This window comes from Lissotriton helveticus, chromosome 2_2 (genome assembly GCF_964261635.1).
Source record: "Lissotriton helveticus chromosome 2_2, aLisHel1.1, whole genome shotgun sequence".
Taxonomy (NCBI): domain Eukaryota; kingdom Metazoa; phylum Chordata; class Amphibia; order Caudata; family Salamandridae; genus Lissotriton; species Lissotriton helveticus.
This window is the reverse complement of record NC_136060.1, coordinates 475,849,745-475,867,352: the sequence shown is the minus strand read 5'-3', so window position 1 is coordinate 475,867,352 and position 17,608 is coordinate 475,849,745.

Below are 17,608 nucleotides of genomic sequence, written 5' to 3'. Positions count from 1 at the left end.
CTCTGGTGGCTCTTCGGAAGCGGGGGACGGCGGCGAGGGCGTGGCCGGTCGATCGAAGCTGGCATGTGGGAGCGTAGAAGTTGAGGCGGCTGTTGAGGTCTCCTGGTCCTTGGTTGTGTAGGGCTTTGTGTGCGTGGGTGAGGAGACGGAAGGTGATTCTCTTGATGACCGGGAGCCAGTGCAGGTCTCGCAGGTGTCCGGAGATGTGACTGCGACGGGGCATGTCCAGGATAAGACGTGCTGAGGCGTTCTGGATCCACTGGAGCCTCTTCTGGAGTTTGGCGGTGGTACCGGCGTAGAGGGAGTTGCCGTAGTCCAGACGGCTGGTGACGAGGGCCTGGGTGACCGTCTTCCTGGTTTCGGTGGGGATCCACCGGAAGATCTTACGTAGCATGCGCAGGATGTTGAAGCACGACGAGGAGACGGCGTTGATTTGTATGGTCATGGAGAGGGAGGAGTCCAGGATGAAGCCCAGGTTTCGTGCGTGGTCTGTTGGTTTGGGTGCGCTGCCCAGGGCGGGGGGCCACCAGGAGTCGTCCCAGGCGGAGGGGGAAGGTCCCAGGATGAGGACTTCCGTCTTGTCCGAGTTCAGTTTCAGGCGGCTGTTCATCATCCACTTGGCTACGTCTGTCATCCCTTCGTGTAGGTTGGCTCTGGCGGTGGCGGGGTCGTTGGTGAGGGAGAGGATCAGCTGGGTGTCGTCGGCGTAGGAGATGATGTTGAGGTTGTGTTGGCGTGCGATGGCTGCGAGGGGGCTCATGTAGACGTTGAAGAGGGTTGGGCTGAGCGAGGAGCCTTGAGGAACGCCGCAGATGACTTTGGTGGCTTCTGATCTGAACGGGGGGAGGCGGACTCTCTGTGTCCTTCCGGCGAGGAAGGAGATGATCCACTCCAGTGCCTTCTCCTGGATTCCGACGTTGCTGAGGCGCTGCACTAGGGTGTGGTGGCAGACAGTGTCGAAAGCCGCGGAGAGGTCTAGGAGGATGAGGGCCGCTGTTTCTCCGTTGTCGAGCAGAGCTCGGATGTCATCGGTGGCTGCGATCAGGGCGGTCTCGGTGCTGTGGTTGGCCCGGAAGCCAGACTGCGAGAGGTCGAGGGATCCGTTCGTCTCGAGGAAGGCGGCCAGCTGTTTGTTGACGGTCTTCTCGATGACTTTTGCAGGAAACGGGAGCAGCGAGATGGGGCGGTAGTTCTTGAGGTCGGTGGGGTCGGCTGATGGCTTCTTAAGTAGGGCGCTGAGTTTGGCGTGCTTCCAGCTCTCCAGGAAGGTAGCGGTGTCGAAGGAGGTGTTGATGATGTCTCGCAGGTGGGGTGCGATGACAGCGTCGGCCTTGTTGAAGACGTGGTGAGGGCAGGGGTCGGTCGGAGATCCAGAGTGGATGGAGTTCATCGTGCGGACGGTGTCTTCGGTGCTGATCGGGGTCCAGGCGCGGAGGGTGGTGGTGGGGGGCGGTGGTTCGGTCGTGGCGTGCGTTGGTTGAATGCTGAAGCTGTTGTGTATGTCCGCGATCTTGTTGTGGAAGTACCCTGCTCAACCTCCACACATTACCATCAGATAGCTCTACAACTTGATGTCCAACTCTGACTACTTTCAAAGGCATAGGAAACTTAGATTTTCCAGCCTTTATTAATCTACACTTCTTCACTCGTACCCAATCCCCAACATGAAATTGAGACAAGGTATTTCCACCATCACATCCTCGTCACCAGCCGAACGTTTCCAAATAAAGGTCAGAAGAGGTATATTGTGTAAGTATTTATTGGGAATAAATACAGCAAACCATCTAGTAAAAGAGCCTGGGCAAACTGGCTATAATAGAATGTGTGACATGTAGAACCCTGGGACATGATTCCACGAGTCATCACTGGCCAGGATGCCACACAGTTACAATTGTGGTGCACAGGGTGACAACCGAGTGTCGACTGTAGGTTTAAAATAAAGCTAAGTGACATTTCGTGAGTTGGAGGTCCAGATTAAAGAGGGTGAAAAAACGTGAAGACAGATTTAGAAACGTTCGAGGTACTGAACGCAAATGCGTTACGGTTGTGGTGCACAGGGTGACAACCGAGTGTCGACTTTAAGCAGATGAAGGTGCTGTAAGCAAAATGCCAGAATGTTCGTGACAAACAGACTGAGAAATACATTACAAGTTTAGTGCACGGAGTGCCGGTCGGGTGCCTCAGTTTAGGTACTTTCTGTACAGTGACAGCATCAGTGATTCTATTCTGACCATTGTAGCACAAGTTAGTACCCCGGAGGCATATTACCAACAAATAGCGATATTTATCGCTAAGTAGGGTTAATGGCAATATTTTTATCGCCGCGCATCACCTGTTTTTATCGCTGAGATAACTTGCTATTAGCAAGGTTTATCTCAAAAGCGATAAAAATCAGGCGAAATGCGTGAATATCGCTGAGAATACAGCGATATTCATGCATTAGCGACAAAATGCTCTTAGCCATGTTATCCACCTCCCATTGGATAACATGGCTAAGAACTGGTCTGAGCAGGTGTTGGTTTTTGGCGATAGCGGGAATATTTCCATTGCTACGCCTGCCTTGCTAATAGGCGATAGCGACGTTAGCGACTGCTTTCAGTCGCTAACAGGTCGGGTACGCCCACTTTGCATTTCATTAGCGATAAATATCGCTGACATGCAAAGCGGGCCCCAAATTTTTTCACATTTAGTGCCCCACGGGAGGGTGCTCCTTAGCGCGCGCACACCACCGGAGGCCTGTCTTTTATTTATACTTGGTCCTGACGAATGCTGAGTGTAATAGCATTTATAACAGCAGAAACATGTTAACCGTCTATCTTTACTAAAGGACACAGGTTTCCTAACATAGAACCTAGTTTGTCCATCTACACTGTTTTGAACTAATACGGGTTGACCCTAATTAAAAAAAAAATTGGGTTTCAACTTTGTATTTTTTAATTAGCACTCACATTTAAATACACCTTTTCAGTTGAGCACTGTTACACTCAACACTATCCTGCTCCGCTGTAACTCAGGCATTGTAGCACGCTGGGGAGGCACTCAGCCACCCTAGCGGGGACCCAATGATGAAGCATGTCACCAACTAGTGGTGAGTGAGGGTCCTTTTATAACGAAAGAGTCCTTTCTCTTCCCTTAATGGCCCAATTGGGCATGGGCTGCTCCCAGTAGCTGATGGCTCCAATTGTTTGGTTTCACCTATTTTGGTTAATGGGGTTTATTAGTAACCATTTAAATTAAGATGTATGAATTACAGCACACTGTTGTTAACTCTAAATTTTTCACTCCTAGAACAGCCTTACCGAGCTTGAAGCTCTACGTGGAAGCCCTTCACTCTTAGAACGGTGATCGTGGGCTGGGAGCTCTATGTGGAAGCCCTACACTCTTCTAATGGTGATCCCCAGCTGAAAGCTCTATGTGGAAGCCCTGCACTCCTAAAATGACCATACTGAGCTGGAAGCTCTACGTGGAAGCCCTTCGCTCATAGATCAGTGATCTAAAGCTGGAAGCTCCATCTGGAAGCCCTGTACTCCTCGAACAGTGATCTCAAGCTGGAAGCTCAATGTGGAAACCCTGCACTCCTAGAACAGCCATCCCGTGCTGGAAGCTCGATGTGGAAGCCCTGCACTCCTAGAACAGCCATTCAGAGATGGAAGCTTTATGTGGAAGCCCTGCACTCCTAAAATGACCATACTGAGCTGGAAGCTCTACGTGGAAGCCCTTCGCTCATAGATCAGAGATCTAAAGCTGGAAGCCCCATCTGGAAGCCCTGCACTCCTCGAACAGTGATCTCAAGCTGGAAGCTCAATGTGGAAACCCTGCACTCCTAGAACAGCCATCCCGTGCTGGAAGCTCTATGTGGAAGCCCTGCACTCCTAGAACAGCCATTCAGAGATGGAAGCTCTATGTGGAATCCCTGCACTCATAGAACAGCCATTCAGAGATGGAAGCTCAATGTGGAATCCCTGCACTCCTAGAACAGCCATCCCGTGCTGGAAGCTCGATGTGGAAGCCCTGCACTCCTAGAACAGCCATTCAGAGATGGAAGCTCTATGTGGAAGCCCTGCACTCTTCTAATGGTGATCCCCAGTATGAAGTTCTATCTAGAAGCCCTTCACTCCTAGAATGGTAATCTCAAGCTGGAAGCTCGATGAGGAAGCCCTGCACTCCTAAAATGGGCATCCCGAGTTGGAAGCTCTTTGTGGAGGCCCTGCACCCCTAGAACGGTGATCCCCAGCTGGAAGCTCTATGTGGAATCCCTGCACCCCTAGAACGGTGATCCCCTGATGGAGGCGCTTTGTGGAAGCCCTGCACCCCTAGAACGGCCATCCTGACCCGGAAGCTCTATGTGGAATCACTGCACTCCTAGACCGGTGATCCTGAGCTGGAAGTTCTATGTGGAAGCCTTGCACTCCTAGAACGGTGATCCCGAGCTGGACGCTCTATGTGGAAGCCCTGCACTCCTAGAACGGTGATCCCGAGCTGGACGCTCTATGTGGAAGCCCTGCACTCCTAGAACGGTGATCATGGGCTGGGAGTTCTATGTGGAAGCCTTGCACTCCTAGAACGGTGATCCCGAGCTGGAAGCTCTATGTCGAAGCCCTGCACTCCTAGAACGGTGATCCCGAGCTGGACGCTCTATGTCGAAGCCCTGCACTCCTAGAACGGTGATCCCGAGCTGGGCGCTCTATGTCGAAGCCCTGCACTCCTAGAACGGTGATCCCGAGCTGGACACTCTATGTCGAAGCCCTGCACTCCTAGAACGGTGATCCCGAGCTGGGCGCTCTATGTGGAAGCCCTGCACTCCTAGAACGGTGATCCCGAGCTGGACGCTCTATGTCGAAGCCCTGCACTCCTAGAACGGTGATCATGGGCTGGGAGTTCTATGTGGAAGCCTTGCACTCCTAGAACGGTGATCTCGAGCTGGGAGCTCTATGTCGAAGCCCTGCACTCCTAGAACGGTGGTCCTGAGCTGGGAGCTCTATGTCGAAGCCCTGCACTCCTAGAACGGTCATCCTGTGGTGGAAGCTCTATGTGGAAGCCTTGCACTCCTAGAACGGTGATCCCGAGCTGGAAGCTCTATGTGGAAGCCCTGCACTCCTAGAACGGTGATCATGGGCTGGGAGTTCTATGTGGAAGCCTTGCACTCCTAGAACGGTGATCTCGAGCTGGCAGCTCTATGTCGAAGCCCTGCACTCCTAGAACGGTGATCCCGAGCTGGACGCTCTATGTTGAAGCCCTGCACTCCTAGAACGGTGATCCCGAGCTGGGCGCTCTATGTGGAAGCCCTGCACTCCTAGAACGGTGATCCCGAGCTGGACGCTCTATGTGGAAGCCCTGCACTCCTAGAACGGTGATCATGGGCTGGGAGTTCTATGTGGAAGCCTTGCACTCCTAGAACGGTGATCTCGAGCTGGCAGCTCTATGTCGAAGCCCTGCACTCCTAGAACGGTGATCCCGAGCTGGACGCTCTATGTCGAAGCCCTGCACTCCTAGAACGGTGATCCCGAGCTGGGCGCTCTATGTGGAAGCCCTGCACTCCTAGAACGGTGATCCCGAGCTGGACGCTCTATGTGGAAGCCCTGCACTCCTAGAACGGTGATCATGGGCTGGGAGTTCTATGTGGAAGCCTTGCACTCCTAGAACGGTGATCTCGAGCTGGGAGCTCTATGTCGAAGCCCTGCACTCCTAGAACGGTGGTCCTGAGCTGGGAGCTCTATGTCGAAGCCCTGCACTCCTAGAACGGTCATCCTGTGGTGGAAGCTCTATGTGGAAGCCTTGCACTCCTAGAACGGTGATCCCGAGCTGGAAGCTCTATGTGGAAGCCCTGCACTCCTAGAACGGTGATCATGGGCTGGGAGTTCTATGTGGAAGCCTTGCACTCCTAGAACGGTGATCTCGAGCTGGCAGCTCTATGTCGAAGCCCTGCACTCCTAGAACGGTAATCCCGAGCTGGACGCTCTATGTCGAAGCCCTGCACTCCTAGAACGGTCATCCTGTGGTGGAAGCTCTATGTGGAAGCCTTGCACTCCTAGAACGGTGATCCCCTGCTGGAAGCTCTATGTGGAAGCCTTGCACTCCTAGAACAGTGATCCCGAGCTGGAAGCTCTATGTGGAAGCCCTGCACTCCTAGAACTGTGATCATGGGCTGGGAGTTCTACGTGGAAGCCTTGCACTCCTAGAACGGTGATCTCGAGCTGGGAGCTCTATGTCGAAGCCCTGCACTCCTAGAACGGTGATCCCGAGCTGGACGCTCTATGTCGAAGCCCTGCACTCCTAGAACGGTCATCCTGTGGTGGAAGCTCTATGTGGAAGCCTTGCACTCCTAGAACGGTGATCCCCTGCTGGAAGCTCTATGTGGAAGCCTTGCACTCCTAGAACAGTGATCCCGAGCTGGAAGCTCTATGTGGAAGCCCTGCACTCCTAGAACGGTGATCATGGGCTGGGAGTTCTATGTGGAAGCGTTGCACTCCTAGAACGGTGATCTCGAGCTGGGAGCTCTATGTCGAAGTCCTGCACTCCTAGAACGGTGATCCCGAGCTGGACGCTCTATGTCGAAGCCCTGCACTCCTAGAACGGTCATCCTGTGGTGGAAGCTCTATGTGGAAGCCTTGCACTCCTAGAACGGTGATCCCCTGCTGGAAGCTCTATGTGGAAGCCTTGCACTCCTAGAACAGTGATCCCGAGCTGGAAGCTCTATGTGGAAGCCCTGCACTCCTAGAACGGTGATCATGGGCTGGGAGTTCTATGTGGAAGCGTTGCACTCCTAGAACGGTGATCTCGAGCTGGGAGCTCTATGTCGAAGCCCTGCACTCCTAGAACGGTGATCCCGAGCTGGACGCTCTATGTCGAAGCCCTGCACTCCTAGAACGGTCATCCTGTGGTGGAAGTTCTATGTGGAAGCCTTGTACTCCTAGAACGGTGATCCCCTGCTGGAAGCTCTATGTGGAAGCCTTGCACTCCTAGAACAGTGATCCCCTGCTGGAAGCTCCATGTGGAAGCCCTGCACTCCCAGAACAGTGATCCTGAGCTGGAAGCTCTATGTGGAAGCCCTGCACTCCTAGAACGGTGATCCCGAGCTGGACGCTCTATGTCGAAGCCCTGCACTCCTAGAACGGTCATCCTGTGGTGGAAGTTCTATGTGGAAGCCTTGCACTCCTAGAACGGTGATCCCCTGCTGGAAGCTCTATGTGGAAGCCTTGCACTCCTAGAACAGTGATCCCGAGCTGGAAGCTCTATGTGGAAGCCCTGCACTCCTAGAACGGTGATCATGGGCTGGGAGTTCTATGTGGAAGCGTTGCACTCCTAGAACGGTGATCTCGAGCTGGGAGCTCTATGTCGAAGCCCTGCACTCCTAGAACGGTGATCCTGGGCTGGAAGCTCTATGTGGAAGCCCTGCACTCCTAGAACAGTGATCCTGAGCTGGACGCTCTATGTGGAAGCCCTGCACTCCTAGAACGGTGATCCTGGGCTGGAAGCTCTATGTGGAAGCCCTTCACTCCTAGAACGGTGATCCCGAGCTGGACGCTCTATGTCGAAGCCCTGCACTCCTAGAACGGTCATCCTGTGGTGGAAGTTCTATGTGGAAGCCTTGCACTCCTAGAACGGTGATCCCCTGCTGGAAGCTCTATGTGGAAGCCTTGCACTCCTAGAACAGTGATCCCGAGCTGGGCGCTCTATGTCGAAGCCCTGCACTCCTAGAACGGTGATCCCGAGCTGGAAGCTCTATGTGGAAGCCTTGCACTCCTAGAACGGTGATCCCGAGCTGGAAGCTCCATGTGGAAGCCCTGCACTCCCAGAACAGTGATCCTGAGCTGGAAGCTCTATGTGGAAGCCCTGCACTCCTAGAACGGTGATCCTGGGCTGGAAGCTCTATGTGGAAGCCCTGCACTCCCAGAACAGTGATCCTGAGCTGGAAGCTCTATGTGGAAGCCCTGCACTCCTAGAACGGTGATCCCGAGCTGGACGCTCTATGTGGAAGCCCTGCACTCCTAGAACGGTGATCCTGGGCTGGAAGCTCTATGTGGAAGCCCTGCACTCCCAGAACAGTGATCCTGAGCTGGAAGCTCTATGTGCAAGCCCTGCACTCCTAGAACGGTGATCCCGAGCTGGACGCTCTATGTGGAAGCCCTGCACTCCTAGAACGGTGATCCCGAGCTGGAAGCTCTATGTGGAAGCCCTGCACTCCTAGAACGGTGATCCTGGGCTGGAAGCTCTATGTGGAAGCCCTGCACTCCTAGAACAGTGATCCTGAGCTGGACGCTCTATGTGGAAGCCCTGCACTCCTAGAACGGTGATCCTGGGCTGGAAGCTCTATGTGGAAGCCCTGCACTCCTAGAACGGTGATCCCGAGCTGGACGCTCTATGTGGAAGCCCTGCACTCCTAGAACGGTGATCCCGAGCTGGAAGCTCTATGTGGAAGCCCTGCACTCCTAGAACGGTGATCCTGGGCTGGAAGCTCTATGTGGAAGCCCTGCACTCCTAGAACAGTGATCCTGAGCTGGACGCTCTATGTGGAAGCCCTGCACTCCTAGAACAGTATTCCCGAGCTGGAAGCTCTATGTGGAAGCCCTGCACTCCTAGAACGATGATCCCGGGCTGGAAGCTCTGTGTGGAAGCCCTGCACTCCTAGAACAGTGATCCTGAGCTGGACGCTCTATGTGGAAGCCCTGCACTCCTAGAACAGTATTCCCGAGCTGGGAGCTCTATGTGGAAGCCCTGCACTCCTAGAACGATGATCTCGAGCTGGGAGCTCTATGTGGAAGCCCTGCACTCCTAGAACAGTGATCCTGTGGTGGAAGCTCCATGTGGAAGCTCTGTGTGGAAGCCCTGAAGGAGACAGTGTTTCAAACAGGTCTTGGGAAAACTATCAACAATTATTTCAATGAAAACAAGGGTACTGTAAGAGGACTGGGAAGCATTTAATGTAGTGATAACAGAGAACTGTATCACCATCTTGACTGAGAACAGGAAACATCTTAACAATGACATACTCACGAAAGAGATTTTACTCGACAAGCTTGAAAAAGTCAGTGAGTGATCTCTCCTCTGCACCCAGATTGAGAGAAGGGAGGGAAAAGTGTTACTCTTAATAGAATATTTGAAGGGCTACTATTACAGTACATATATATACCAAGCCACATGAAGAAGGGGATAAAACTGCAAGACTATTTGCATAGCTCCTGAAAAAACAGGGCTCCCTAGTCTTGAAGATTAGAAGCACTGAGGGGAAGTTAGCTTACACATAGGCAGAGATACATGCAACCTTTAGGAAATATTACCCACAATTATTTGCATCATAGGGTGTGCCTAATACTCAAGATGTGCATGATTATGTAATAAGAGCTACGTGCCACAGATTATCTGAAGGTGAAGCAGAACAAATGGGAGGGGACATTACAGTTCAGGAAATCACAGGGACCATCAAGCAGTTACCTAGAGGCAAGATGCCTGAGGCAGACCGGGTTCCCAAAGAATTACGCCTGGGCGGACTTCGCGGCGTGCAAAATAAATCTCCACCACGCTACACGGAGCTCCGCAAGTGGTCGAGTGCATTAGATAAATGCTATTCGTTGTGATTTTCAGTGCCAGGTGCTTGTCCATACTGTTTAATCGTCGCGAACGGCAACATGCACAGTGCAAGCGGGCCCTGTTTCCTTTCTGTCGCTCAACTAGATTTGTACTGCCAGGTAAACGTATGATTTAGAGGTTCACACTAGGAATATACATTATTGGGGCTACTGTTGAACCCCTCCAGAAAACCCAAACATCAGATTGCTGGGACACCCTGCTATGTTTGGTTGAGTGCTCTGCCAATAACGCAAATGCAATTGCCTTATGCTGGTGAGGTCCCCCTGACATCCCTGCTAGCTTTGCTGCACTCGGAAATTGGAGCGGCCTTCATAGTTGGGTGGACATAGGCCTCACCAGGGATGGGGAGCTGTGTGAGAATGGCACAATAGTGGAGTTTCGGGATCTGATAAGAGGTATCAGATATCAGCACATCATTTCCTGTTAAATGGATTGCTGGTAGCTGCGATGCCTGATCGATGGGGACATGGCATGTTAGAGCCACCACAACATGATTGCCTAAAGGATATTTGCATGATTAGTGGAATACAGCGAGCGACCGCCTTGTTGTACCTGGCGCGATACATCGCATGCAATTACAATGCGGTCATTACAACGACCACGTTGTTACATCGCAATGACTTGCTGTAGGGGACAGAAGGTGTTGGATTGAAAATCCAACACCTTCCCTACTGTTGCACGGACTGGAGTTGAAATACTAAATTATACTATTCCAACATCCAGTGCCCCATACAGCAAGTCGTTGAACGACTTGCGTTGTAATGGTATGCGATGTAACAATGCGGTCATTGTAATGCCATATGATGTATCACATGCGATGTAACGACACATATTCGTGCGGATTACGCAATCAAAATATGAACTGAATGGTTGCGTGATCATTGGGCACACCCCTTAGTGACAGCGACTGGAATAGCATCTTAAAACACGCGCCTAATACATCAAGAAATGTTAGATTCAAATGTATTTAATATTATTTTTTACATAAGGCATGCATAACACCAAAGAGGGTTAGCCTTATGTTCTCTATTACGGTCACAGTATGCCCAAGATAGAGTGAGGTTGGTGCTGAATCTTATCACATGGTGTGGAGTTGCCCTGTACTAAAAACATAATGGGACACAATACTACACTTTGTGAATAAGGTGAAAGACCAGAGCATTATTTGAAATCCGAGGGCTTGCCTTCTGGGCCTTGGGTGAAAGCAAATGTTGTAATATCTGAATTCGTACATTTGGCATTATAACTGGCCAGTCGCCGATTTACTATGAGGTGGAAGGCTGCTGATGGACCTAAGTTATATACCTGGAACAAGGAACTCCATAAATAAGCAGGTTGTGAGTGAGCCATGTTGAAAGATGAAAGGGACAAGGGGCTAAGGGACAAAGATTGGACCATGTCCTGGGAAACGATAATACAGTCCTTCTCACACAATGGATATTATGGTAAACAGCGTTTACCACGATTCTTTTTCCCCGCAGTGAATCACAACGCGGTCGTTACCATAAAAGTCAAAAGCCCTGATCACAAGTGTAGGGGTGATTTAGATCACCTGGTAAATTACATTACCACAGGGTACGTCCTTTATCGGGTGTGATAAATAGAAGCTATTACAAGTTTGTGGGGAATAGCAAGCGGATTTTGATGTTTAGCGCATCAATAAATCCACATGGTATGGTAAATAAGATACATATTTCCATCCATTAAATTTAGACTGACTTGGCCTGCCCAAATCTAACAAAGCTTTAGGTATTAAATGCATCTGACAGTTATCAGATATGTTAAATACATTTTAACTCATAATTTCGACCCGTGCATAAACAGGGGTATACGTTCGGGTCAGAATTAACGGGGAACATCCTTTACGACGCAACTATTACCCCGCACTACCATTATAACGCGGGGATTACAACGAAAGTCGTTACAACGACTTTCGTTGGAGGGCGCTGTTGGATAGGGAATAGTTTAATTTTCTATCCAACACCTTCCCTACTATCCACGGGGACTGGAGTTGGAATAGAAAATGAAACTATTCCACTATCCAGCGCCCCCCAACGCAAGTCGTTGTAACGACTCGCGTTGTAATCCCCGCGTTGTAATGGCATGCGGGGTAAAAGCATGCGTTGTACTGACATACAACCGAATCAACTGACCCACTCGTAATCAGACTGAGAGTATTTGCTGATTTAGTCAGAGGGGTATAAAATAAAGGACATCCATTTGTGTATACTACATAAGACATAGATACATTAACACCTTCCATGCTCATGACGAGCTCAGCTCATCATGAGCCACAGTGCTCGTGTGCTCATGACGAGCTTAGCTCGTCATGACCGTTAGAACGCTCGCACGCTGGGCAAATTCCCCTGCTGTGCGAGTGTTCTAAAGAAACGGGTGTGTTCAAGACGAGCTCAGCTCGTCATGAGCACACAACCACTGTGGCTCATGACGAGCTGAGCTCGTCATGAGCACCGGGGTGCTGCACGCGTCTCCCCCTCCCCCCAGCACAGCGGGGGAATATGCCCCGCAGGGAAGGGCTTAAAGCAGCTGGCTGCCGCAGTGCTCCGGATAAAGGGAGGGGTAGGCAGACAAAATATCGAAATTAAAATATCGATATACAATAATATCGATGTTTTAATATCGATGGTATAGTATATCGATGTGCCATAATATCGACAGACAGAATATCAAGATTAAGGTATGTATGTTAGTAATATCGAAATTTTGTTGTTTAGTGTTATGTATTTTATTTTGTTGTTTATATGTTTGCTAAATATGTTTAGAAATGTATGTTTAAAAATTAGTAATTTTGTTAACATTTTGCGTTTTAGTATTAGAGCGGGTTGTGGGTTTATAGGGGAATAGGGTGGGAAGTAATTTAATAATAATTAATTAATTAATATATGTTTGTAAATATTTTTAATTAATAATTAATTGGTAATTAATTAATATTAATTAGTTAATTAATTAATATATGTTTGTAAATATTTTTAATTAATAATTAATTGGTAATTAATTCATATTAATTAGTTAATTAATTACTATAATTTTGTACATATTTTTAATTAATAATTAATTGGTAATTAATTAATATTAATTAGTTAATTACATTAATTAGAGTAATTTTTTTATATATATAATTTTTTTATTGTTAATTAATTATTTGGGAAACATTAATATTAATTAGTAAATTAAATTAATTATAGCTAATGTGCTAATATATTTACTTTATTGTTATTGTTAATTAATAATTAATTGGTAATTAAATAATGTTAATTAATTTTGGGTAAAGGAGTATTTTTAGGGTTCAGGGTCAGTTTTCAGTTCTTGGGTAAAGGGGTATTTTTTGAGTTCAGGGTCAGTTTTCAGTTTTTGGGTAAAGGGGTATTTTTTGGGTTCAGGGTCAGTTTTCAGTTTTTGGGTAAAGGGGTATTTTTAGGGTTCAGGGTCAGTTTTCAGTTTTTGGGTAAAGGGGTATTTTTAGGGTTCAGGGTCAGTTTTCAGGGTATGGGTAAAATGGTTTTTTTAGGGTTCAGGGTCAGTTTTCAGTTCTTGGGTAAAGGGGTATTTTAAGGGTTCAGGGTCAGTTTTCAGTTTTTGGGTAAAGGGGTATTTTAAGGGTTCAGGGTCAGTTTTGGGTTTTTGGGGTACAGGGGTATTTTTAGGGTTCAGGGTCAGTTTTGGGTTTTTGGGGTACAGGCGTACAGGGTAAAAATAAAATAAATTTAAATTTATTTTAAATCAATTAAATGAAATAAAAAAAAATTACATTAAATTATTAAGTTTTTAATTTATTTTAAATGTATATGTATTACTTTTAATTTTTTAATTATGTTTTAATATTTTTATTTAATATTTGTTAAATTATATGTATTTTAAAATTCTTTTTACATTATTATTAATACATTTAAAAAAACGATATTTTGAATTTCGATATTTTTGTACTACGATATTATTTTTTCGATATTTTTGTACTTACCATTATGTAGATATAATTTCGATATTTTTGATTTCGATATTTTTGTGTCGATATTTTTGTATGTAGATATTCTGTCTGTCGATATTATGTCAGACAATCAAAGGGAGGACGTGGCCAGCTCGCGCTGAAACATAGATGTCCTCCGTACACTCCAAGGAAATGGCACCCATGTTCATGAGTTTTTTGGCAATTTTTGATTAACAATGTCCACGTGTTTCGACCAACACAGCATCCTTGGCCACATAGGGGAGTGCCATTTAGAAAGTACATTTGAAGCAATCACATGTCAATTAATTTATGGACATCGACAAAATACTATTACCTTCTCGTTTATGCGTTAGATAATTCCTTCATGTATTTTGTGTGATATTAACCTTTAAAGTGCTAAAGTGAAAATTAAAAAATAAAAGTTGAATTGCATAAAGAGTAAAATGTGGAACTTACCAGAGATTTTTATTTCAAATAGGTTGAATATTTCTAAGTGCTTCATGCCTTGAAGTGCTCAAAGAAATAACTATAGCATCAAAACCTCACATAAGACACATTAAACACTTGTTTTTGAGACTCAGAGTCAGTGGGGCTGATTCACAAAAGCATTTATGAGTACCAGAGGTAGCATTACAGGAGTACTGCTTTAGCATTCATGCCAGTCCTCCCATTTCAGGCGGGAGACTACAGATTTCAAGGCTAGTCTCCCACATCTGGATTCCTGCATGCAAAAACCCAATTTCTCTGCGTGTTTCTGCTGACAGGGACTGGACTAGTGAGACTCGTAGTATTCACTGCCAGGAGTCTGCTCCTGCAGGCCAGTGCACACTAATTTGTCACGCTTTCTCTGCCTACTATAGCGATTTCTCTGCGCTCCTGACAGGTATGGAAACAAAATATATTCAGATTTCTGACATCTGATCCTGCAGCAGCACACCTGAAAGTCCCACATATACCAATACACCCAATGCAGGCCGTGATAAAAGTCAATGGGAGAAATGCATTCTCCCAAGCATTTTTTAAAATCTCCCACTTTCCTCTTCCAAAATGTTGCCATGTATGCTTTAGGTACTTTTATATTTTATATTCCTTTATGAGTCAGCCCCTAAACGTCCAACTCCCAGTTAGCTAACACCTTTACCGCAGCGGCAATTCCGCCACGCTGTGGGCGTTCTAAAGGGTGGGCGGGGCTGCGACGGCCAACAGTCGTTCGCAGCACGGGAGGACGGAAGGGGTTAAAGAACATAGCAGCAACAGCTCTTTCTATTTGTACCAATTGTATATGAATAGTCCCTGAATACTATCATTTGAGATGGTTTGCGCTGTTTATTTATTGAAGTTTTGTATAGCGCTAGATGGACCTAAAGATATGTAAAAGCGCACTATGGGGCATATTGCACCGGAGGCTCATTTTGCTGCCCCCAATTTACAGGTCTTGTAAAGCCACCCTGCGTGGTTTTCATGTCCTTGTAAATACGGCCCCTTTTGACGCAGCACTTTGCGTGAAAGGGGCCTTCCATGATTGTTGCTCTGGGTGTTGCCACGCAGCACCCACGGAACCTGACACATTCCCGGATTTATGAGAAATCATAAACGTGGAAATGCGTCAGAATGCTTCACCTCCCCAGGGGAGGCGTAGGAGTGAGCAATGAAGAGAAATGTTTTCATTTCTCCTCATGTTTCCCTCTTCTATGCCTATAGAAATGAGGGAATCACCTCTCGTGACAGTTTTTGTGTAGGAAGGTGGCCCTTCCTGCGCAAACACAATCTCCCCGCAACGCAGACACCCTTGAACGAACCGTGGTGCAAGGGTGCCTGCATCGGCACATGGCAGCCAATTGTAAACTAGCCCAGAGGGGCGCAAAAAGATCCGTCATATCGTTGTAGATATGACGCATCCCTGAGCTTTGAAAGTGACTCTGGGGCATATTTCCAAGGGCCATTATCGCCACTTTAGCGGGACTTTTTCCCGCTGAAGCGGCGATAATTTTATCGCCCTATTACCAAGCTGTCGCTAACACCAGTTAGCGACAGCTTGTAGGCGATAGCGGGCGTTTTGTGACCCGCTTTGCATGTCAGCGATAATTATCGCTAATGACATGCAAAGTGGGCGTGCCAAAATGTCAGCAACTGAAAACAGTCGCTGCAATCGCTATTGCCTAAGATCAACACAGGCGTAGTTTTGGATATATTCGCGCTAAGCATGAATATCTCCAAAAGCTAACGCCTGCCCTGACCAGTTCTTAGCCATGTTAACCAATGAGAGGTGGATAACATGGCTAAGAGCATTAGCTCGGTAATGCGTGAATATCGCTGTATTGACAGCGATATTCACGCATTTCGCCTGTTTTTTATCGCTCCTGAGATAATCCTTGCCAATAGCAAGGTATCTCAGCGATAAAAACAGGTGAAGGGCGGCGATAGAAATATTCCCGCTAAGCCAACTCAGCGATAATTATCGCTAGTTTTTGGTAATATGCCCCATAGTGCGGCGCAGCAAAATGGCTCGCGGCACCCGCTGAGTCACTTTCTCATAAATAAGACCCGACGTGAATATTACTTTACATACTCCAAAATGACTTTGCCAGTAGGTCCCAATATCTAGGAACCGGCGTTGACAGTAGCACAGGTTGCTTTCAGAGCAGCTTGTCCTCTGATGATAGCAGACAGATGAAACTGTTCAGTGGTTGAGCAGCAAAGGCGAGCTCTTCCTGGAATGTCATTTCCATCACATCATTGCAGTTCTGTCTGCATGCCAGGCTGTGTTTATCGTATGGACAGCTTGCAGTTTATGCAGCTGAATCTTTGAAGGTGAGCGCCCCAGGCTTCGCCCATCACAGTGATGATGCCTTGCAGGGAGAGCCACTTAGATGCTTGTTTTAGAGCTTGAACGGTCTGTGCATGAAGACATAATCCCAGATTTTGGAGCAGGATCTGAAGAGTCAACACTAAAAAAGCATTATGCAAATGATATGGACCCTCTCTAGCTCTACCCGTGGCTGCCGACAACGGGAAACATCCTTTACGACGCAACTTTTACCATGCAGTACCTTTACAGCGCAGGATTTACAACGCAAGTCATTACAACGATTTGCGCTGGAGGGCGCTGGAGGATAGGGAATAGTTTAATTTACTATCTAAAACCTTCCCTACTATCCACGGGGACTGGAGTTGGAATAGTAAATTAAACTATTCCACTATCCAGCGCCCCCCAACGCAAGTCGTTGTAACGACTTGCGTTGTAAAACCTGCGTTGTAAAGGCATGCGTAATAAAAGCATGCGTTGTAATGACATACATCCCCGACAACCCATATTTTTAAACACCCATGATGGCCTGCGAGCTCACACATAACAAGCATTGGAAAAGCCATTTGGTTTCGCCTATGGCTATTGTCTTTGTCATTGTTTTTAGAAATTCTTTGCAGCAGCGATCACCCTGCTGTGCAACACGGCCGAAAGTGAAATAAATGGCAGCGCTATGATGAGGTCAACATTGGCCACGTCATTGCACTATTATTTTCTTTTCTTAAAGTGTCTAAGTGATTTGCCCAGGATCACATTATGTTGAGCGGATGCAGAGACTCGACCCTCGTTCCAAGTACCAGCAATTTTTGCAAGGGAGTTGGTAGGCTGATGGTGTAGTGAGGAGTCTCTGTGCTCCCGGAACAAACCCAGGGGCATATTATCAAGGACCAGTGTTAAAATTATTGCAGTTTTATCGTCAGGAAACTGCTGATGAAACTGCGATATTGGGCTTGATAATACGCCCTTGTTAATTCCCATAGAAGCCCATGTTCTGGTGTTAACATGGGCTTCTATGGGAATTAACAAGGGCGTATAATCAAGCCCATTATCGACGTTTTATCTGCAGTTTCCTGACGATAAAACAGCGATAATTTTAACACCGGTCCTTGATAATATGCCCCCAGATCTTAAATGTTGATGGGAAGCAGGCTGGAAACAAACATGGTCGCTCTGCCCGTGACGAAGCAGACCCAGATCGCAAATGTTGATGGGAGGCAGGCAGGTATACAAAATGGCAGCTCGGCCAG